Here is a 24,258-nt window from a genome sequence, read left to right as displayed (position 1 = left end):
AGCAAAAAAACTGGTTATATATTTGTCTCTGCATGCCGCAGTGATTGCTTGATAGAGCACTTTACTGTGAGAGTCTGTATTCGCAACCTATTTGAGCATCTGTTTTCTTAACAAAGTGATGTGCAAGTCATTATTGAATTTGATTTTTAAAAATCCCCAGTCTGTCAAGATATTAAACAACCAGATATTTGGCTTTCTGAGACATATACATTTACCTCTATATGATTGCTTGATATGACAATTTTATTTGTCAATTAATGCATGACAACCTATGTTTGTCTTCAAATTTAAACAGCTTGTTTTCAAACTGGCGGATTTCTCCATAAAAGTAACTGAAATAATTTTCTCTCTAAAGAGCCTGCACACATTACTTGGCCTCGGGAGCGAATCAATCACTTTTTATGCAAATAAGAAGCTTTCCCAAAATGCCTTGCTGGCTGAGAATTGTTTTGCACTTTTCAAATGAACAGACATTTCCTCGTGTGAATCAAAGAAATCTTTATATCTTACACATGGTTACAAAGTAAATACTATTCTAGAGTCATGAAACGGCCAGAAGAAATTATCACCGACCCCACATCCAGGCCAAAAACCTTTTGAACTACTGCCATCAGCCAGACATTATACTGTAGATTAATATATGCCAAAACAAAGCTATATGAACAGTTTTTCTCACAGGCCATCAAGCTCACAAATGGTTAATTCAGCTTAAACAGGATGGGCACCACACCCCCAGGCCTCCCAGGGTCTTGCAATACTGTTTACATATTGTTAATACTTGTTTTTCAGTGTTTATTTCAGCATTTCTTCCACTGATTTGCACTCTGCACTTTGTATGCATATATATTTACATTCTCTGTCTTGGTTTTTATCTCTGGTGTCTGATTAACAGTTGTGTGCATGTCGATTATGTAACTTATACAGCCACCAAAACCGTTTAGTCAAATTCCTTGTATGTATGCAGGCATACTTGGCCAATAAATGTGATTCTGATGATTACTCTTACACAGAGGTTGTGTGCTATATATTGTCCTTTAGGGGTTTTTTGTTTGTTTGTGTATGTGTTCCTTAAAAGACAAAAGCTGGGAGAAAAAGCCATCTAACCAGTTATGTGACTTTCCTGGCTGAATACTTTAAGGTTAATGAAGTTTATACAAGAAGACAACTACAGAAGTGAAAAAGAAAGCTTAGGCTCTCAATGGACATTCCGACATTTTTCAGTGAATCAATTCATTTGGCACAGCTCATAAACAAAAGTCGCATCTGGTTGCTCTCAAACAGCTTTTAATCCAGGACAAGTACTATTTCCAAATGTCAATAAAACCTTCCAACATTATGACCTATGATTTGTATTCTTATGTTGTTTATGTTATTAAAATGCATTGAAATGCTACTTGTTTTTTAACGTTAACGTAATTCTTTTTAAAACCTACCGTCTTAGCTTATTTTCCTCCCTTTTCTTCTGCATCTGACTTCTGCTATTGAGAGGGGTGAGTCAATTTCATGACAAGTGGGAGTCTGGGAGACATGTAAATGTAAATGCTCCGATAATTTATCAATTGTAATAAACAGGCACTGTTTCTTTCGGGATAGACTCCAGCTACCTCATGAGCATTGTAGGGGGAACACACACAGACAGGCCAACTTGGCATTATTTAAAAAAAAAACAAAAAAAAACTGTCATTTAACCTGTTTTTAAACTGTCTATATACAAAAGTATCATATATTAAAACTAGGAAATCCCAATCCTTAAACACATCAGCAATATTGGTACATTGTTTATCAGTAATAGGTCATCTTTGCTATCCATAAATCAATATTAGCATCAGTCTAAAAAACCATATTGGCTGGACATTAGTGGTAACATTCTTATGAAAACTTGTGAGAGGGACTGGAGTGAAATGCAGTGCCAACACTCTCTGCAAGAAATTAGAAACAAAGAAGTTCATGTTTTCAGAATGAAGCACATAGCTCAAGTCTAAAGAAAGAAGAAAAATGGCTGTTTCAGACTGTGCATACAAAAAAGTGGTTTGTCTGTCCAGTGATGTGTATTTTTCGTACTATGACAGAATGGAAATATGATAAAACATGAGTAAATACTACAAATGAAGTCAACATAACTGCAAAACACTCCCAACAGCCACCACCCACCATCTCACAGCCCATCAATTGGCTATCAAAATGCCACAGGCTCACAATAATTTGGAGATCTGAAAGACAAGTTGTGAGGTAGTTGTGTAATCTGTCATTCCATGATTCCTAGTCATGTAATCCGACTTCCTCATGGCAAAGAAATACAGCAACTGCAGTCATTAAATTAAACATTCTCGCTGAATCAAAATGATGCAGTGTGCAGCCAGATTAAGGAACATAAAATTATTGAAAATGTCCTTAAATCACCTAATAAGAGTCATGATTTAAATAACAGTGCCCTAAGCAATTAAATCAAAACAAGATAAATACTTTTTTTTGATTAAACATACAGACAGATATGAACAATGCTACAGAGCAGGCAGTAACATCATAACTAATTTTAGGGAATTCATGTTTTTTCATGTTTCATTATCTTTCAGCACATTAAACATAATCTGTTCTCACACACTTTATATAACACTGTCTGTGGTTTACAAATCACCTAACTTCAATGAGAACAAACTGAGAAATTCTTTATAACACAGAAAAGGCAAGTAAATTCCATAAAGAATGGCTGTAATACTTAGGGAAATAAGATTTCAAATAGCAAAGATAGGTATAATGCCTACATCAATTAGAAAATTCAGATTGTTTTGTTCCAGCCATATTTGGGTACCATTCACTTTAATATACTTTGCATGATGTTGTGTCACTTAGGTTTTAATTCAAAGACTTAAAATGTAAAGTATAATGAATCGCAACATGTCTTACAGCAGATGTGACTTAGCCTAAGAATGCCCTTGTGATGAATAACGGTAAATCTCAAAGCTGATCTGTAAACTCAGTTCAAGTTAATAAAGAAACAACCTGCCAGATAAGTCTTCTCTCACCTGAATTTCACCATCTGTAGAAGACATCTGGACAAACTTAAACAAACTAGTTTACTTGATCCCCTGGGTGGTTTTCAAATTCTTCTGATTATGCCAAATTTATTTAAATTTATGTCTGTTGACCAAATTTATAATATAACTTAGAAGCTGGGCCAACACTTTCTATGTTACAGAAAACCAAATGTGTGAGATTTTGTTTTTTTGGTTCTGTGTTATACTCGGCTGCATCTGTTCATTGAATATTCTGTTGTGCTACAATTTCTTCAATGTAATTTTAATACAATAATTTAAAAACTCTTGTAGAGTGTATCATTTATTCTATAAACTTTTTTGTGAAATATTACATAAAGACATTATAAATAAGGCTTGAAAACCCAGTATTACAGTGGACATCAAATCTTCATTAAAATAAAGTGAAGAAGTGGACAGGATCAAACAAATACTGCACCCCAGCTTTAGTAAAAGAGAAAAAAAAAAATCAAACCTTTTGCAAACTTTCTAAACATCACTAGACAAATATTAATTACCATAAGAAGGTGAAGATTTTAAAAGTCTGCTACCTTTCAGCTATTGAACTGGGACTGAATAGGTCCAGGTAAGGCTCAGCTGCAATAACACGGAATGACTCAGCACCGACCCGTGAGCCAACGGGCTGGATGAATTCCTAATGAGGCAGCAAGCTTTAGCTCACCCACCAGTAGGCGATCGAAGCATTCCACATCCCAGAGGGGCTTTCCTAAGAAAAAAGGAACCCATTGTCCCAGACAGGCACAGCCCAGTACTGATAGACTGCCTGGCAGCGTTACTTGGAAACTCACAGAAACACACAGAGAGAGACAGAGAAAGCGAGAGAGAGAGAGAGCGAAAGAGACAGACAGACAGACAGACAGACAGACAGACAGACAGACAGACAGACAGACAGACGGAGAGAGAGTAGCTTCGAAGGGCAGCTGAAGGGGTAACAACAGGTTAAGTGGACTGTCAGACGAGATAAGCACTATCAAACCAAGCTTTAATTTAACTTCAGTCATATCCATTGACACTTAGACTATGAGAATATTAGAAATGGAAAACAAAAAAAAAAAAGAAGTCTGGCACCTTGCATGTGCACTGGGCAACAAAGGTGATCCAACCTTATAAAACAGACAAGTAGAGTGGCTTTATTGTCATACCATCCATGCACAGTATTGCAGCATACAGTGGCTTAAAATAACGTCCACTTGGAACACAGGGCGAATTATACATAAAAACAGAAGTGCAAGACAGGTAAAGAACTATACTATACTCTAAACAGACAGATAAATAATGGGCAAGTGAATAGATAGTAATTAATAAAAAAATAACAACAACTAATAATAGAAAACACCAGTTGTAAGAAATGTACTGCATATAAATAAGCCACAAGACTTTGAAGGCAGGGGAGCAGCACAGAGTTCACAGTCCAAACAGCCAAGGGGTAGAAGCTGTTGGAGAACAGAAAGAGAAACTTTCTATATCCGTATTGAGCACTGATACTTCTATTTTCCATGATAGGAAAAGTGGGATTCTAAAGTGATGATGACTTAGGCTCTAAAATTCACATTATTTCAAATGTGGTGTGGGCTTCACTGCAACTGTAGAAAGGAGATTACAGCTTGCTGGCAAATTTTTCACATTCTTACACTTACAAGAGAATGGTGAAAGCTGGCTTTCTGGGTTAGGCGTGTACACACTGTAGCTCCTAATTTATCATCTGCTACTTTTTCCACGTTGTCTGCATTATTTGATTTACCACTTCAAAAGGCTATTTATTTATTTAGTTGCCCAGTTACAGTATGCCATGTGTTTTAATCAAAGCAAATGTGCTTTGTATTTTTTGTATAAATTTGACTTTTCCATGTCAATTAGTGTACTTTTTCCCTTGCCTTTATTTGATGGGACAGTTCCAGCATTACTATTAACCCACTGACCTTGGCCAAGTGCACCACTATAATTTTATCCCCATTAACATGATACCATGTATGATCATCAGTCGCAAACTTCAGAAGCACCAAAAGGTTCACATTTTTGACAAACTGACATATGGTATGAGATGCCTGCATTCAACTTACAATCTGTCACATAACTCCACCTCAAAAGTGAAAAGCAATGGAAATCCCCATAAAATGAAATGGCAGCTCCAACAAGGACTAAATAAACTGCACTGTTCTGTAGGAGCACAGGAGCCTCGACAAACAGACTGAAACCAAGCTTATACATTGATAATCTCATGATATTGTTTTTCTTTTTTTACTATTGGTCACTATCAACAACTTGGGATCAATGTAAGCAATAGAATAAAAACCACACCTCCATCTTAGTATATTTTTAGCATACTGTATGTGATAAAAGTTCAATATTGACCGAAATAAAATGCAGTAAAGTTTTCAAAGAAATCTAGCAGAGGGTACATCTTTCAAATAAGAATAGTATGCAAAATATCTGTAGAAAAAACAACTGAAAAGTAAATACCTGCAGTTAAAAATTCACATTTGTTCAATCAAAATAAATTCTAAAGATATAATGTTTGTTAGTGCACTGACAAAAGTTTGGCAACAATTTCACCCTAATAAAGGAGCACTGTGAGAAATGGGCAAAGGAAAATTGTGGGCAGCTGGTAAAGCGCAACACTTTACTGTAAATTTCATGAACAAAACTTTCAACACAAAATGCACGATGTAAGAAGAAAAACCAAACACAAACTGAGAAACAACAAAAAAAGACTATGTAAATTAAAGACCACACCAATTTATACTGCCACACACATTGCAGAAAAAAAGTCCAAATAGAATTATACTTTTAAGTTTTGTGCATTGTGATTATGTAATCATTGCTCAGGAGCCCTGAAAGTTAATGTGCAGGAATGAAAATCACGATAAGTTGCCCTCAGGCTAGCAGCCACACTATGGAGTATAGCCCACGATTATCCCGAGTGTTACATGAGAAAGGTTGTTGTGGTTGTGTGCATTTATTTGTTGTTTTGGCAAGTCTTGACAGAGGAGAGGACTGAACAGGAGTGCCAGAGTTCAACAATTTTCCTGTTCTGTTGTGAAATTAAACAATAAATATGCCGCTTTGTCTGGGGGCTCAAACTACTCACTCTGCATGGTGCCTGTCTGTCTGTATCTCGGTGATCACTACAATACTTTTCCTCCAGACCCACAGGCATCCAATTTATGAATAACTTACTCACCACCTCAAAAAGTTAATAGCTACACATAGGCAGATACAACTTTTTAGACTTTTTGCAAGGTGTTGCACATATTGTGGCCCTATAAATTGCACAGCACAGTTATTGTTTAATTGACATGGTTGTCAGTTGCCTGTACATTTGAGTATGGGGTTTCTAATCAAGCCGCTTGTTTTATTTTGCAAGTTGTGTTTGTGGTGTTATAAATTACACAGCACAGTTACCCATTACAAGTTGCATCCATTTGTCTCAAATTTTATCTTGATGTATTTGTCATGTCACACTTTTGTCAGACGCGTTTTTGTTGTAGCACTGTGTATGCCATGAATATCATATTGTGTTCTGCACTTTTACCTCTAACAATGTAAGATGGTCCAAGAGGATGTATAAGCAGCAAGATGTATATAGTATGTGTGAATGTCTTTGCCACCACTACATTTTCCATTGAAATGGGAAGTTTTCTAATTAAATATAGAAAATGGGATGCAAAAGTTTGGGCAACCTTGTTAATAGTCATTATTTTCCTGTATAAATCATTGGTTGTTACGATAACAAATGTCAGTTAAATATATCATATAGGAGACACACACAGTGATATTTGAGAAGTGAAATGAAGTTTATTGGATTTACAGAAAGTGTGCAATAATTGTTCAAACAAAATCAGGCAGGTGCATAAATTTGGGCACCGTTGTCATTTTATTGATTCCAAAACTTTTAGAACTAATTATTGGAACTCAAATTGGCTTGGTAAGCTCAGTGACCCCTGACCTACATACACAGGTGAATCCTATAATGAGAAAGAGTATTTAAGGGGGTCAATTGTAAGTTTCCCTCCTCCTTTAATTTTCTCTGAAGAGTAGCAACATGGGGGTCACAAAACAACTCTCAAATGACCTGAAGACAAAGATTGTTCACCATCATGGTTTAGGGGAAGGATACAGAAAGCTGTCCCAGAGATTTAAGCTGTCAGTTTCCATAGTTAGGAACATATTGAGGAAATGGAAGACCACAGGCTCAGTTCAAGTTAAGGCTCGAAGTGGCAGACCAAGAAAGATTTCGGATAGACAGAAGCGACGAATGGTGAGAACAGTCAAAATCAACCCACAGAGCAGCACCAAAGACCTACAACATCATCTTGCAGCAGATGGAGTCACTGTGCATCGTTCAACCATTCGGCGCACTTTACACAAGGAGATGCTGTATGCGAGAGTGATGCAGAGGAAGCCTTTTCTCCGCCCGCAGCACAAACAGAGCCGCTTGAGGTATGCTCAAGCACATTTGGACAAGCCAGCTTCATTTTGGAATAAGGTGCTGTGGACTGATGAAACTAAAATTGAGTTATTTGGGCATAACAAGGGGCGTTATGCATGGAGGAAAAAGAACACGGCATTCCAAGAAAAACACCTGCTACCTACAGTAAAATATGGTGGTGGTTCCATCATGCTGTGGGGCTGTGTGGCCAGTGCAGGGACTGGGAATCTTGTCAAAGTTGAGGGACGCATTGATTCCACTCAGTATCAGCAGATTCTGGAGACCAATGTCCAGGAATCAGTGACAAAGCTGAAGCTGCGCCGGGGCTGGATCTTTCAACAAGACAATGACCCGAAACACTGCTCAAAATCCACTAAGGCATTCATGCAGAGGAACAAGTACAACGTTCTGGAATGGCCATCTCAGTCCCCAGACCTGAATATAATTGAAAATCTGTGGTGTGAGTTAAAGAGAGCTGTCCATGCTTGGAAGCCATCAAACCTGAATGAACTAGAGATGTTTTGGAAAGAGGAATGGTCCAAAATACCTTCAACCACAATCCAGACTCTCATTGGAACCTACAGGAAGCGTTTAGAGGCTGTAATTGGTGGATCTACTAAATATTGATTTCATTTCTTTTTTGTGGTGCCCAAATGTATGCACCTGCCTGATTTTGTTTGAACAATTATTGCACACTTTCTGTAAATCCAATAAACTTCATTTCACTTCTCAAATATCACTGTGTGTGTCTCCTATATGATATATTTAACTGACATTTTTTATCGTAACAACCAACGATTTATACAGGAAAATAATGACTATTAACAAGGTTGCTCAAACTTTTGCACCCCACTGTAATAATAACCCAAATACGATGACTACTTTATATTATATTTGTGCTTCTTGTTTGTTTTGTAAGGCAGATCCTATATTTACTGTGGGAACCTTGAATTTCTTTAAAAATGCTATAGTCTAAATACACGGTAGTAAATTGAGATATGAGATGCTAAGTGTGTATAATAGCTATAATTTTAATCACTGTGGGTTTTCCAAGACAACTATGCTGAGTATTGATTTATATCCAACAAAATGTGTAATAGACTGAAATGATACATCATTAAAATCCTCAGAGCAGCTATTTCATGAATCATGATTAATTAGAGGCCAGGCATATATAACCCGTGAAAATGGCAAGAAAGGTGGCAAAATATTTTCTTCATTGTACAGTTTGATTGTTTCTACATAAATGATATCAGTAAGAATTAAACATTTAAAGGCTATTTGCCTAGCACTATAAATCACCCTTCACATTAGCACTGCAGCCCAGGCTGTAGATACTTTTTTTCAACACAGGCACTTTGCCAGGTGTTTAATTTGACAGAAAGTTCCATGAAAGCAGATCATTTTACACATATGACACAATGACAACCAACTGCATAGGCTCCAAAAATGAATTCAGAATGATTTAAAACAATATTTAAACTCACTGTGCTTTCAAAGGATTTTTATTCCATCTGTTGCTACGTGTTGTTTGATTGACTTGAAAATACTGCATCCTCTGTAACAAGTTTGGCTGTATACAGAAATGTGAACATTTCCACATGGCAGACCTAAGAGTCCACATCACTAAATGGGATGAGCCCAAACTGGAGTGATACTGGCAGCATGAAAAAATAAACACTTTTACATTACATAGAATTTCAATGCCAGTATGATTTAGACTAAAGATGTACACAATTTTTTGGTTATGCTCCAAAACATCATCTTTGAATGCCTTGTCATGGTTTTCACTTTTTAAGCAATATACAAAGTGTGCTTAATTAAAATATGCAATAGTAAAACTAAATACTGCACATACTGATGGAGTCTTACTAAAATTCAAATATTGTGCTGAACAAATACTTTCAATATTTTCAAGCTTACTATAAGTAATAAGTAAATGATTATGTAATCCTATTACTGAAGTCCAAAACCTGAACTAAAAAACAAAATGCGACCCCAAACAAATCAATTAATCTGCCAGTCCTGTGAATGCAAAAACGGTGATGTGTACTTCTTCCTCCCTCACTTCCTTCCTTTGTTTCTCTCTCTCTCCCTTCCTCCCTGTCTGCATTCCTTTCTTCCTTCCTTCCTCATTTACTGTATCTATGTAAAGTAGGACTATGTATTCCCCAGTACAATAAATTTCTCTCTAAAGTAGTTAAGTGTTCCATTACAGCTGTTGTCTATATGTCCTTTAGTAACAGAGGTCCATGATAACAAAAAATGGAATTATTCATATGAGTGATAGCGGATACAATAAAAAAAAGTTGCAACTTTTTTATGTTACCCCAAAAAAGTCAAAAATTGCAGAATTTAATAATACTGCAAACACAATTTTAATTTTGAGGCAAAGAATTCAGTTCATTTTCCATGCAGAATCACCTAAGATGCATACTAATATACTGACCAAATATTACAGAATTTCTCCATTGTCGTGCAAACTTAAATTTGACAGACAGATATCTTTTAAAGAAGGTAAAGAAATATAAAAATATCAAAATAAACAACAAGAACCTTCATAAGAATTACAATTAATAATACTTCTAACTTGGCTAATGATAAGAGTGCAGCCAATGAGTCAATATAAAAGCATATTGCCATATTTTCTTAATCATTGGCGACATCAGAGACCATACAAGAAAAAATCTTGCTAAAAAAACAATTAATTGAAGTGAAAAGATACAAACTAACACCCTCCCTTGAGCATCCAGAAGACATCAAGTTTGGCAGGTTTCTTTTTTCCCCACATATGACATTTCAAGTCAACATTTTTTGCATTAAATTGTAAGGATTTAATTTGTTATTTTTCCCTACCTGGACATCAGCAAATGCAAGTTTCCATAAACTCCACGATTTTGATGGAGGGTTTTAATGTATTTGCTGTAGCTGTCAGAACAAATTTCACTACTTAACAGAATTCAAATGCAGGGTTTCCCCAACCACTGAAATTCGTGATCTCAATCACCCCCTGTGTAATCCATATGCTCCATTGTGTGGTAAAGGCCTTCTGGTATCAAATATGAAAGCAAATTGAGAAGTCACTTTAAATTTAAATGAAGAGGACAGACTGCGAATGAGTTTTCAGTGGTGAGCATTTTCTAGATTTTCACATGATGTTCCTGTTCTTTACATTGAAGGGTGCAAAAACCATCCTCACCTTTCACTACACATATAACTCAAAGGAATCAGTATGAAAACTCAGAATCAGTCTTGTAATTAGTTGTGCACTATGATTTGCTAGCCGTGATAGCTTTAGCGACTGAGGATTGACACAATTTTAGCAATTGCAGTCCTTAAATTTGACCTGTCTTCCATGTAAAACATTTTGTGAGTTGTTTCGAGATATAAATCTCACTCTAACCTTTAGGTAATAACATAATGTGCCTTCACCCTAAAGTAAATGCATTCCCATAAAGTTAATCTACTTTAAGTGATTTAACTTGTGATACAAAGCAAACAAGAGTGCTCCGACATCCTTCATCCTTACTATAACAAGAAAATGCAATTTAATTAAACATCTGTAATTTTTTGTGGGCAAGTCTTTTGTGAACATGATTTAACATTTTTTATGCATTCCAGTTTTTTGCTTTATTTAATTATTTATTAAAACAATTACTTACTGGTGCCACCTCTCCAAGAGGAGAAACCCCATCCCCACATTCCCAGTCAACAACCAATGCCACCCAGTAATAAAAACATTTAAATGTGTTAAAAATGTTATTCAAAAGCAAGAGCTGGCAAATAAATGGATAAATGTTAACTTATGGTAATATGTAATTTCCAAAATTATGCAATTTTTCAAGTCATCACCTCATATTCTACATCACTTCCACAAACAGCCCATTCAAGAAAAAAGTTAACAAATGACAGACAGCAAAATTGTAAAGCAGAACACAGCAAGCTTAGTACAGCGATTATGTCCTAGATAGAAAATTAGCAGTCTTATAAAAGCACAGCTGTTTGACCACTGACAGGGTCTGTGCAGCTGTAGATCCCAGAGGAAAGACAGAGGTATGACACCTGTGCAGTCCCAAAAGTGGCAGATTTGCCATGTGAAGTATGAATCCGCCCTGAACCACAATGAACATTTGCAAGTAAAAGAAAAGAACAGATGTAAAGCATAAAGAGGTATTTTTACAGTGATTTGGCAATATGAATTTTTTTTGCTATCAATAACAAAATATGTCCAAAATTTTATGCTTAATTAACTTCAGTGTCATGACCTGAGAAATGCATGAAAGTTTAATAAACATCTCTCTCATTCATGTATATCACAGTAAATTTATAGTTTCAAAGACATTTAAACATCTTTCTGGTGATGAATTAGATGAGAGACACTTCACCATTGTTAACAATTAGCTATGGGCCTTCTAATTGTCAGTTTTACTTTTCTGAGTGTAAGTATTACATTGTAAAAAATTTTAAAATTAGGACAAATATGGATGGATGAGATTTCATTTTTAATAAAGTGAAAGTGGATATTGGATTTCAGAGGAATGTTTTTACAGATTTTTATTTACATATGAAATTTTTATTTATCAGAGACAGCAGAATTTCACTAAACTGCTTTTCCCCACATGAACACATAATTCAGATTTCCATATACTGTACACATCCAGAGGCTTTATAATTTGAAAACTAATAGGGCCCAAAATATACCTACCATAAAATGTATGAAAAGCTACTATGCATTTTCTGTGATTAAGTATCTATTTACAATGAAGCATCATACTGAATCTTGTATCACTGTATCAAGTTCATCTCTGTTTTTGATATTACTAAGGAATTCATAGTCTATTCATTTTTTTTTCTGTCCATCCATCCAACTATGCAATTCATCAATTAAGCATCATTACCAGTCCAACTGCATTTGTTTTCTGTTGTTAAAAAAATGAAGTTGCTGGGTTGATTCTCATTGTGTAAAGCAGAAACAGAACAGTACCTGACTAGCAGCTGACATCAGAATGTTCACATCTAGAGGTATGTCTATGTAAGCATAAACAGAGCAGTATTGCACATATAAAAAGATAAAGAATTTCAGGTTTGACCAACATAAAACAAAAAAAGAAAGTCAGACAAAGGGAAAACACCAACTCATGAAGGGCTCTTCTTTGCCGCTTAGCTCATAAGAAGATTCTAAATTATTGAGCAGTAAAACAGGATTAGCGTCACATCCTTTACATCCTTTACAAATCACATTTGCACCAGAAGGAAAGCAGATTTACATGAATCCAAAAAGAAATTTTAAACTGAAAGTATACTCATCTATTAAGTAACCTGCTGCAAAAAAAAAAAAAAGACAAGGGCTTCTTTCTTGCCAATATGTGCGAAATTACAAGACAGGTTCAACAGGGCTAGGTGGAGCAGGACTGAGTCATTTTGTTAAAACACTACTGCAGACTTTACGACCTTATGAATTTACAAAGGTTTCTATTACCCTTATAAAAAATACTTTTTAAAGTATTGATTGGTTGAAAAAAAAAATAACAATACATGCTTTACAAAAAGATAGATTCATGCATCTGAATAGTTTACAAGGTTAGGAATATTAAATGCCCGTGTTCTAAATGGGTAAGTATACATACGTCAAAAACTGTATCTCATATACAACATAAAGCACAAATATGCTATAAACAATATCTGAGTAACTAGTTCATTTATTGTAAGCTATACTGAAGTTCTAGGGGAAACCATAAGTCCAGCAATACCACTGCAAGTGTCATAATAAGCCTTTATTTATACTTGAGTCTGTTAAGGCATTACATTACATTTTTTGATTTTCTATGTATTTTCAAAAGAAATAGGTAAGCTTTATTTTCTGTTTTTTAAATAAAGGATACATTTTAATGTTTTTAATTCCTCTGTACATGTTAAACACTGTGTGTGTGTGTGTGTGTGTATATATCTGGGTAGTAAGTTTCAAAAACATCACAATAAATAAAACACTCCTCGATAAAATAAAGAAATAACAAAAATCAGAGTTGACCAAAAATGTATTTATATCTTGTGATGGCTAAAACAACACTGATTTGGTTGCCAAACTGCACTTTGATGCCTCTCAACCCCTCCATTTACTTAAATCCACCCACAGCACGCCTGATTCAAATTAATAAGATGGTGATGAGATAAACTAGTGGTGTTAGAGGTGAAGGGTGGCAGTTTACTGAATGCATAGGTAAATGGGATAGTCCTACAAATACTCAAAGACAGATTTGGAAATAATTAATCTAAAACACTTTGACACACATAAAAATCCTAGTTTTGCATCAGCGAAACCAAAACAAACCAACAAGATTGTAAGATATGGTTTTCAAGCTCTCATCAAGAAATGTGAAGAAAATGGGCAAGTTGAAAATGCAGTGGAAACTAAACCTTACAAACAGTCTACATTTATCAAACAGTACTGAAAGGCAACTTCCTTAAGAACAGAAGAAAATTCAGTGAACTACTTGCTCAGCATTTGGCACCAAAGTACATACTTCTAACCCATGCAAAAATTACTTAAAAACACTGGACATGTAGGGAGTATTGCAGCCAAGATATCATTCTTGTGGTAAGGCAACAAGAAGAGATAACAGTAAGTGATAAAGATTGTAAAAGCATGGAGCTGTGATCAGCAGCAGAAAGTCTTGTGGAGCAATGAGTCCAGATTGAAATTTTTAGTTCATGAGAATGCCAACATGTTAGAAGAAGAGTTGTCAAGAAGTGCTCTTATGGTCTGGGGGTTCACTTCTGCCAGTGGTATAAGTGATGTGGTAAACATCCAAGTAATGGAGATTGGTGAGAAATCTAAACAGATATTGATTCATCTTGCTGAACCTTTGGGAAAACAATCTATTGTTAAAAAAAAAAATAATAATAATAATTTCATTATGAAATTAACCCCAAGCACACCTACTTTGAAAGCAACCTGCAGACAGAACAGTAACGGTATTAAACTGGCTATCTCAGAGCCTGAATCGCAGCATAATTCAACATGTGTATGGATCACTTGGATATAGAAATGTCCATAAAGCTGCCAAAGTCAAAATAAGAGTAATGGGAAATACTGCCAGAACCTTAATAATTCACCGTAATACTACCAGAAAAGTGATATAGCTGTGTTCAAAGCAACTTGCTTCAGTTTTGCTTTCTGTGGAAGGCCACAAAATACTGATCTGTTTTGAAAACATAAGACATTTTGGTTACTATTATATAAAGGTATAGGGTGCTTAGCAGTGTTGCTGTAACGGATTTCGGTGTCCTGGGTTCAATAATATTTTGAGATTGATTTTTTTTCAATGTGTATGCTTGAGTTTTATTCTGGGTTCCTTAGTTTCCATTCTACATTCTCAAAAATGTACAAATTAGGTTACCTTTTAAATTCTAGGTTTATGCTGTGCAAGCATGAGTGTGTGTGAGAATTAACCCTGCAATGTATTAGTGCCCTGTACAGGGCTGGTCCCTGCCTTATGCCTGATGCTGCCAGGGTAAACTTCACCCTCCTGCAGCAAAGCACAGAAATACACATCTTTGAAAATGTATGTACAGTACTTATGTACAGCATATACAAATACTGTAAGGTACTACATAAATAACGTCAGCCTCACTCAAATGAAGTAAGAAGATCCTTTGATTGGTAATCATAGGTAAACTAATTTTACAAAAATGTCCACTGTTTCATATTCTGAACTGGAAAGTATTAGTCAGTTTTCTTTAACTAAGCTGAAGTTTTATTGAAGTTTAAATGAATACTCATTCAATACTGTACTGCACTTAGGCTTGTGGCAGTTCCAGCCAGATCCATTTCAAAATGATTCAGCTCAAATGGCAGAAGTTATACTATACATTTCTCAATATAATTTGCTTTTGCTCTAACACGAAAATAGTGTAAGTATGATTTACAAGGATCTTCATAAAATGACTAACCAGTAACCAGACTTAAGCCAATGAGTTTTTTTTATTGTGTTCAACCACACTGCCTGATTAATGGAGGATAACGTTAAAAAAATTAAATATTTGAGCTTAACTGGTAACAATAAAAAGTGTGAGATAATGAAAGCTTCCAGAATGGGCTTTAGTTTTAAATTACGTGTGTTTTAATAACAAACGTACCTCTTTTAGAAAATGACCCATATCATTATTACCACAGAATAAATAATGTTCAATTTACATTTTGATGGTTAATGCAAGCACTTGAATGTGTAATATAACATTGATATACAAGTCATTTAACTGCTGGTAAGTAAAATGACTCAATTTTCTTAACCAGACAGTGGGATTCAGAAATGTGACTTTGGGGTTTAATAATTCCCTTTTCAGTTATTTGGTAAAGCAGACTACGATTTGCAATCAATCCACACTTTCACTTTAATTCTGAGCACCTTACTTCCCCATCATTTTCTTTAAGCTCAGCTGCCTGAGGACATCATGTGAGAATACAGCCAACTGCCTTCAGCCAGCCTGACCTGGTACTGGATGGTTGTGCAATTGCTTAGACAAAGTGGTGTGATAATAATGCATACAGGTTCTTCTAGAAAACAGCAGCCATGTTTTTCATTTTGTTCCTGTGGTTTTGTTGCTAAATGGAAAAACTGTAACCTCAACCATTTTTCAAATCAACTGATCTAGGTTGTTTGTAGGTAGCACCTAGAAAAAACATAAAAGATATAAAATAATCAAAATACAAATAGCTTACAATGCTTTGTTACTAAATAAGCAACACTGCTCAGGTACCTTCCATTCATTTAATTAACTTGTACATAAAACCTACTTAGGCAAGTAAGTGAACCATAAACTCTGAATGAGCAACACAACAACATACAGTGTGCCCTGACTTTAAACAAAACACCATATGGTTTATCTCTACCTCCACATTCTGTCAAGCAGATGGTCAATGAGCATACTTGTTTAAGCTAAGCTACACTATTTGGAGCTTGTCCTCCAAACGTTTTGTGTATCTAGCTGTAAGTGGGCCGACACCAGTCTGCTTTTTGTCAGTTTGACCTTAGCAAGACAATTTTGACAATAAGTTTGAATATAATGCGGCCAAAAAAAAAAAAAAAAGATGCATGAGAGTACGTAATATTGTTTAGGTCATTTTAAAAAGAAACAAGAACTTAAGCAGACACTACGCATTTCTGCCTCCATGAACTACACATTGGAATTGACCTTAAAGATTCACTCTATTGGGTTCCTTAAACAAATTTTGTACATTATGGTCATTCACATACAACACTTTATGTGAAGTTTTTAGATTGTCAAGGTGTACATGTTCTTAAAAGAGCACAGTTTACTAATGTGGGCTCACTCAGGACTCTAGAAGTCTATGGCTGGGTTTACATAATGTGGCAGATGCCTGGGGCAACGACCCGGCCGGGACGCCTTGAAGGACCGGAAGAGGGCGTGCGTCCACCTCAGACCACGTTGGGGCGGCCACCCTGGTTGCTATGGGTTCCACGGGTACAGAGCTTTGAAGTTCAACCCTGTAGGGGCCCATTGTCACCGCCAGGGGACGCCCCAGTGCCTTGGAGACCCTGGACCTCAGCACTTCCGCCACACCCAGAAGTGCTGGGTGGAAGAAGAGAAGGGACACCTGGAGTGCTTCCGGGGATGCAGCCGGCACTTCTGCCACACTGGGGCATGTCGGTGGAAGATTGCCGGGAAACACCTGGAGCACATCTGGGTGATTATAAAAGGGGCCGCCTCCCTTCATTCAGGGCTGGAGTCGGGTGAGGAGAGGACGAGAGCTTGGAGAAGAGAGTGGAGGAGGCCTGAAGAGTGAGGCAAAGAGTGTGAGAGGCTTGGACTTTGGGGTAAAGTGGGTTGTGTGGCACTTTCTTATTTGACTTTGTACATAGTGTAAATAAACGTGTGGTGGTAATACAACATGTCTGCCTGTCTGTGTCCGGGGCTTAGTCCACAATAATCATGGGTGCCATCACATACTGGTTTTAGGAAATGGATTTACCTTGCAAGGCTCAAAGCAGTGATGAGAGAAATAAGAAAACCTGAAAAAGGAACATGAGAAATCAACCATTTCAAATCACTTTCATTCCAATAAAGTGGAACAAAAGCTTGCTTATCAGAACTTAACCCTGCAACATGCTTCAGCCCCCAGTCTATATTTAACTCTCAGCTTCAGTTGCCAAAGTCATCACATTTAGACAGCCAGAAATGAGCTACTGAAGAATACCTTGTTAAATACCATAATTTGAATTTTACATAGCTTTGCCATCATGCTTTTATTTCATGTTGCATAGTTTGTGATTTTCAACCCAACTCAATAAAATGCATCCATAGTCTAAGCTTAAATATACACAGACCTTAGCAGTCATAATGTGACATAAATTATCCAGGGCTGTGCAAAGCACAGCTGGTATGAGTTGAGAGTGACATGGGGCTTTCACAAAAACTAATCGTACTGCCAATAACAATCAGAGTAGTGTAGTGGCTAACAGACAGGACTTTCTGACATTTAAAACATTGCTGTCTCATTTTCTGTTTCATTTTGTGATCCTGAGCAAGATATGTAACATTGGCATGTGCTAAAATATAGACAACATTGACCAACAGTAAATCCTAATGTTGTGAGCATTAGCCAAATATATAATAAGGGGTCAGAAATTACTTTACATAGCATTAATACACATTATAGCCCACAATACACTGAAACATAAAGAAGAACTGTTTTGATCTCTCTAGGTCACCAGCAGAACAAAATTACTTGGGTTTGCACTGCAAAAGTGGTATTCATCACCTGTACTGTGCTGTCTTATTAATCATTTGCTAGCACGAAGTATCACCCAGTAATTTCAAATAAAATGTCAATCAATTTCAGTTGTTTTTTTGGATTGTTTATGAAGCATAGCTTATTCTCATTTGTTTTGTTACAATGCTTTGTTTCTAAAAAAATAAATCAGAAACTGCATCAGTAAAAACACTAGCACACTACAAATGATTTACAGCTTCACATACAAAAAATTCAGACTTCTCACAGATAAACAAATTTCAAATATTTTATTATCTAACTTTTCCATAAGACAATGTGCATTTTTGTTAAGATTAACGCAGACTCTTGCTCACAACTGCTTTGTCATTGACTTACGTAAAATTAGTAGTAATTCAAAATAAAATGAGTGGTTCAAAACCACAATTTCACCATCACAGTCATACAGTCTTCTGACATGCTCAGTCACTCCTGACCCCATCCACATAACAATATGGCTAAATACCGTGGTCATTCTTGAACTGAAAACCAGTGTGACAAGGCTCTGAATACTTCCACTTCAAGACACTCTTACTTTTTATTATTTGGAAATAATTACGAAAATATTTTTTTCTATACTTTACAGACCTGTGCAAAAATTGTGGGCAAAAAGCAGCTTAGCACAACTGCACACCTTCAAATAACCAAGTGATTAATCCTGTGAAAAATATACATAATTTGCTTAAAGTATGACAAAACAAAGAAGATTTAGAAAAAGTTGCAGAAATGTTTCAGAAAATGTAAATGATTTATATTTATAAAACATAAGTAACTGATTAAAATCTGAACAAAATAAATGCAAAGAAAAGATTTTATACTTTAGATATAGCAAGAAGTATACTTCAAGGTAATGTACTGATGACATTCTGAAAAAAGAAAACCATTTAAAATAGACAAACCATTCATTCATGCAACATTCAAAACTCTTATTCTAATACAGCATCAAATGGTGCTGGTGTGTATCCTGGCAACTCTGTCACCAACCAACCTAAACTGTACATATTTGGGATGTTTGGGAAGTGGGAGGAGACCGGAGTAACCAGAAAATATTTGGGCAAACATAACAGAATTTGCACATTCCACAATAAGTTACCATGCCAGAATCTGATTCCAGTCATCAGAGTAAGTGCTAATCCTTGATAAATAATAATTGACAAATAACAAATTACCAAAGTGAGAAAATACATAAATAACCTGCTTTGATAAAAGTGTTTGTGTTTTTTTTACTTTCCTTATAGACCATACAGCAGAAAGATTTGTATAATAGATTCAATTTGGACTTTAAACTTGACAGATTTACAAAGTCTACACATTCCTGAATATAATTGGACTGTTTTGGTGTTGTGTGTGTCTGGCATGCAAAAATCAGAGAATGGATCTTCTGATTGCAAACAAACTGGGGACTCTTATTAATCTAGTGCCATAATAATCATGAATAAAATTGCAGTTCTGGGGTACTTTTCAAATTTTTGCCACAAGGCAAGTTATTTTTTAAAGCCTATTCATAAATAGAATGTTTGAAATAATGCATTTATACTGGTTACTCAAGGAACTACTGTACTTTATTACTATTAGCACTGAGAAAGGCATTATATAACAAAAATATCAATTGATTGCAAAAATGTTGCATTTATTATGAAAAATATAGGATTTTAGTGGTTGCCACAATGGTGCAGTGGTAGCACTGCTATCCTGTAACTAAAAGACTGGGCTTCCAAGTCCTGGGTGCGCTATGTGTAGAGTTTGCATGTAGTGTGCATATTATATGTGTCCACATATCTGTGTCCACATTAGTTTCCACTGGGTGCTCTGGGTTTCCTCCCACAGTTCAAAGACATACAGGCTAGATGGATTTCTGATGCTAAAACTGGCTCTGATATACAGTATATATGCGTATGTGTGTGTGCGTATGGGTGTGTATGTGTGTGTGTATTTCTTTCCTTACCTTGTGATAGGCTGGTATTCTGTCCAGGGATTTTTTCTGCATTGTGGCAGATTCCCTGCAACCCTGATCTGAGTAAGCAGGTTTAGGAAACGGGATGGATATTAAATTAGTGTATGCCTTGCTACCAAATTATATGGTAGCAATCTTTATGAATACATGGGGGGAGCCTGCCTGTCTTTTATCTAAGCCAGACAGATGCTGCAGATACTTGCTGAAATGGCACCACAGACAAAGTTATGAAATTGCTCTCCTTCATTTGTCATCACACTACTTACAATGGCAGTAAATTAGCAAAAAGCTACCAGTGAACTCATTATTCTTTGTGTGTTGGGAATGTCTCACATTTGTATATTCTTCTTAGCACTGAATAGTAATGCACACAATCTTTCAAGTGAACATGTTAACTTAAAATATAAACAAAAACAAAGGCAAAAAAAAGTATTGATTTGTAAATTGATATCTAGTGACTAGATTTTTAAATGCAGCTAGGTTATTGGATATACAATGTGAAACTCCAACATCAAACTCTGAAACATCAAACACGTTTGTGGGCATATTTTATGGAGTAAATATGAGTAAACTACCTTTAATAAAAACCATAAACATAGACATAAATGAATAAAAAGACTAAAAAAAAACAAAAGGGTAGAGCCTGTGCACTGTAGTGCATCTCCACAAAATATCTGACCATAAAAATCCAAGGCAATGAGGGCTTTGCAGTGGAACTGGTCAAGATAGCAACTGGCATTACTTAGTCAAATAACACCAACTCCATAGTCAAGAAGGCACAGCAGTGCCTCCATTGCTTCAGCAACTGAAGAAGGCAAGCATTAAATTCTACAGGGGCACCATCAACAGCATTCTGACCAACTGCATCACTGCCTGGTTTGGGAGCTGCAGTATCTCTGGCATAAAGTCCTACAATGGACAATGCACACAGCCAAAAAAAAAAAAAATCACTGGGACCTAGTTGCCCTCCATTAAAGACATCTTTATAAACTGTTGCATCTGCAAAGCCCACAGCATTGTGAAGAACTGATCCCATCCCTCTCATGTTCTCTTTGTCCCACTACCATCTGGGAGAAGGTAGAATAGCATCCAAACTCATTTTGCAACAGCTTCTACCACTTGGCTCTCCAGACTCTGAACTCTGTGCTACCCGCACTTCCCCCAGATCTACTCCTAGTAGTTTAATTATATACAGCATATTGTTGCAACTGTTACTAACTGTTGTCTTTTATTATTAGTTTTGCATTATTTATTTATTACTATTTCAAAGTATTACCATCTAGTCACTTACCTGTTAGTTATTATTTATTTATATATTTTTAGCATAATTCCTCATATAGCCCAGTTTCATACAACAATGTAGCTCAAAGTACTCTACAAGATGACAAAGAAAAAAGTTACAAAAAAAGAAAAATAATTAAGATAAGGCAATAATATTAAAGAATAAGTAAAAACAACAGAAGATAAGGTCAAATTGCTGGGAGGACAGAAAAAACAAAAAATTAAAACCTCCAGTTAGGCTGCAGAAAAAACAAAAGACCACCCAGCCCCCACTGGGAAATCTACCACTGGCGGTTTGTAATACTCCAAATGTTTCTAAAACTGTGCTTAAATTAATTAGGTAATGAGAAATAATCATGAAAAAAATGTTTTTGCACAACTTGCCTTTTATCAGCCCATATCAACACCCATTAAAAAATTACTTGTATAGCACATTTTAGCCTGAATTCATCCTATGGGTTTGGTAATGGACAGGCCAAGATGTGCATTGACACTATAATGAGCACCATGAGAGCATGGGGAATGACTAGTTAGTTATGAGATAGATATGAAAAGGACTACATAATAAATAGACGTGAAAGGCACTATGTAATAGATAAGTACTGATTCAGTTTGTCCCCCAAAAACTGTTCCCCTTCCCATATTTTTTTTCCCAGCCGCCACTGCATTCTGCCTAACATAAATGTTCTTAAATCAGTCTTCTTTGTTTTCATGCTTCACATGACAGGATTCTGATAAAGTTGGTCTCATGGACAGATGAGACACCCACCTTCATTCCATCACCTCAGGGGGCTGTGTGGTACCTTGATCAGGTGGTGGTGGTGAAGATCACAACCACAGAGGAACCAGAAAAGACCGAAGATAACCGAGATTAGCATGGATTGTGGATCCTTGAAGAATATGATAATTCTATGCCTATATATTCTATTAGGAATACAACTGAAATGTAGCTAACAAAAAGCCATATTGAAATAATGGGTTTTTAGCAGTTTTTATAAAATTTTCTACAGTATTAGCCTGGCGAATAGGCAAGGTATTCCATTTGGGGAACATTTCCTGCCACTCTATGCTGCAATACTGTGTATAGATGGTACAACAAAAAACAACTAGATTTCACTTAGCTTAAAAAAAATCCTTCTAGCAGTTATGATTAATGAACATATGCCCTTTATTTAAACAACTTTTTCCATATCGTTAGGTTAAAATAGAATAGTGGGAGTATAAGAACATGAAAAAAGTGGGAGTAGAAGTTGAAAGAAGCAGCATACATGTCACACATCAGCAAAAGTTTGCTCCACTCTGTCACTCTGGTGAACTGTTAAATATCAATGGGAAAGATGTTTTCTCATTGTGGAAGGTAATTAATAAAAGGATGAAGAATGATGTACTATGTTGACAACAGTGAATGTGGTTAAATGTGGTAACTGGGAACATGCTTCCTATTTATGACCGTAGTTCTAAACATTTTTCGTGTGCAAAAAAATGGCTATTATTTCATGGATGTTGCCACAATTACCGATTTTTGAAACTCCTGTGTTCATGCAGGAACTGACTGAATCAGAAGGACAAGAAGAACATCATAATGGCACCATTTTTGCTTTTCATTTGCTTTTTCAATACTTGTTATTAGTTAATCTGCAATTTTATTTTCTCTATTGAATAAGTTCCTAACTGGCACAACTAGCATCAAATACTTTCCTATATAGTACTTCATTTTGAATTGTAGTCTTGGGTCATATTTTTTACATTGCTAGGTAAAACTTGACCACAGGTATTATAATACTGAATAGATTGTTGCTGTGGAAACTCCTCACTGGAAAACTACTCTGGGAGTCTGAGCCTTTTCACTAAAGGGCTCCAAAGCTCTGGAATTATATTTCTGTTTGGGTCAAGGTTACCCAGTTACCTTCAGTATTTAAATTTAGACAGTGAATTCACCACTTTCACCTTCAGAGTTGTTAATTAAGCTGCTGATTTGGAAATTCTATTAGTCATTTACTTAAAGATAAAAACTTGGTAATTACTATAAATGGTTTCTGACCCTGCTCTTCATAAGTCTATTCTCTATATCCTTCTGTGGCCATTGGTGCAACTGCTACTTTGCCAAGTTATTATTCCTGGCCATTAAAAATGGCACCAGAGAAATTGAGATTATAAGGATTCAACAATAAAAATGATTCAATCCACTGTAAAGCATGCACGTTTGATGCTGAAAAATGCCCAGGAGGAGAATGGTGGTCACTTGACATAGGTCATTAGAACTATGCCTCTGTGCATTATAACAGAACAGGGACAATCCAAACCCTCAACCCCCAATAATGCTGTTCACTGTGAGGTTTTTGTTCTCTTCTCCTCGGCAAAAAAAAAAAAAATGTTCATATTACAGTTACAACCTTAAAGGCTGTTATGCTTTCAGGATTGGTTTACTATATTTACTAAGATTAATTTTGTTTTGGTGTGTACTTACTGCGATGTAGGTGTTGTACAGTTTAGTAATTAACTGCTAATGCATTACTGTTGCGATTACATACAAGTCGTCTCAGCCTGTATTTACTGAAGGGCACATTATAAAATTAAAATTAACTGAATTGTAGGAAAGATCTCCGAGGACGGTAACTGATATTACACTTCCTATTAGCCGACCTACAGAGATCCATTTCAGAAAAAATATTTCTAACCCAGTTTTTCTCCCAAAATCTGACTGAGGGCCTCTTAAGTAGATTTCTGCCCCAGACAAAAGCTCAACTCACAC

Source organism: Polypterus senegalus, chromosome 11 (genome assembly GCF_016835505.1).
Source record: "Polypterus senegalus isolate Bchr_013 chromosome 11, ASM1683550v1, whole genome shotgun sequence".
NCBI lineage: Eukaryota > Metazoa > Chordata > Cladistia > Polypteriformes > Polypteridae > Polypterus > Polypterus senegalus.
The sequence above is the reverse complement of the archived record's forward strand: the minus strand, read 5'-3'. Positions refer to the sequence as shown.